This window comes from Arachis stenosperma, chromosome 4, assembly GCF_014773155.1.
Source record: "Arachis stenosperma cultivar V10309 chromosome 4, arast.V10309.gnm1.PFL2, whole genome shotgun sequence".
In the NCBI taxonomy this organism is placed as follows: Eukaryota; Viridiplantae; Streptophyta; class Magnoliopsida; order Fabales; family Fabaceae; genus Arachis; species Arachis stenosperma.
The window spans coordinates 66,206,431-66,207,813 of NC_080380.1; positions in this window are offsets into that span (position 1 = coordinate 66,206,431).

Below are 1,383 nucleotides of genomic sequence, written 5' to 3' on the forward strand. Positions count from 1 at the left end.
GAAATGTAAATTGCAGAGAAAGTAGATGAAGAAGCAATTAGCCGAAACTGAAATTTAATTAAGCAGTAAATAAACAGAGAGATTTCAGGATGAGATTGAAACAGAATTCCTTCAATTCTCCAACCCAAGATCCAAGCAAATGTAATTGAATTTGAAAGCAAGAAAACTAAGAGGAAGGGAATTCAATTCTCCTTCCCCGAGACTTAGAAACTCAAAATCCCTCAACACCAAAAGCTCTCCAAAAACTCTCTATGAAAACTAAAAGGAAAGCTCCCTTTAAAAACTTCAATCCTTTGCTATTTATACACTTTCTTCAAATGGTCTTCAAGCCTTCAATTGGGCCTTTGCTCTTGATGGAATTGGGTTGATAGAGGCCTTGGTTGATTGCTCTTGGAGTTTGGAGAAGAACCGAAGTGAACCGGGTTTGGAATCATGAAAGCTTGAGTAAAAGTTTGAGTAAAAGTTTGAGGCAAACTTTTACTCAAACTTTTCACATCAGCCACCCCATCTTTGCTGCTACCAACGTTTGAGCCATAGTTTGGGGTCAAACTTTTGCTCAAACGTTGGCCCCCTCATGTACACTCATGGCGCCAACGTTTGCCAAAAAGTTTGAGGCAAACGTTGGCGCAAACTTTTGCTCTCCAGGGTATGTTGTTCATGGCGCCAACGTTTGCCAAAAAGTTTGAGGCAAACGTTGGCGCAAACTTTTTCTCTCCAGGGTGTTGATTTGTGATGCCAACGTTTGCGAAAAAGTTTGAGGCAAACGTTGGCTCAAGCTTTTCTCCCAAAAGTTTGCGCAAAAGTTTGATGCAAACTTTTGGTCAAGATTTTTTTTCAAAAGTTTGCACAAAAGTTTGAGGCAAACTTTTGGTCCAGCTTTTTGCTCCCTGGTTCATTTTCACTTATTCCAAAAGTTTGAGCTAAAGTTTGAGGCAAACTTTTGCTCAAACTTTTTGTTCTCTCTTACTCCTAGCCATTCCTTCTTGCTTCAACCTTTCTCCAAGCTTTCTTCACCTATCATCAATCAACCAAACACATCAAAGCTATGCTCAAAATCATGAGATATTCATTCTTTCATAATATGTGACAATTATAGCATAAAACCTCATGAAATTGCATTAATTCATCTATGGTTGATTCAATCAAAGGAAGCATGAAAATCTACCCAATTGGCTTGCTTATAGCTCAAGAAAGTGCATAATTCAAATGGAAACATAAGAAAAAGGCTAGTGAAACTAGGCTAAGACGACTTGTCATCACAACACCAAACTTAAAGCTTGCTTGTCCCCAAGCAAGAAAAGATTTATTGAGAAGAAAGAATGAAATGGAAGAGGATGTTCATGCTAGCAGAGTATTATTGGTAGTTCATGGGGTTTTATGTGG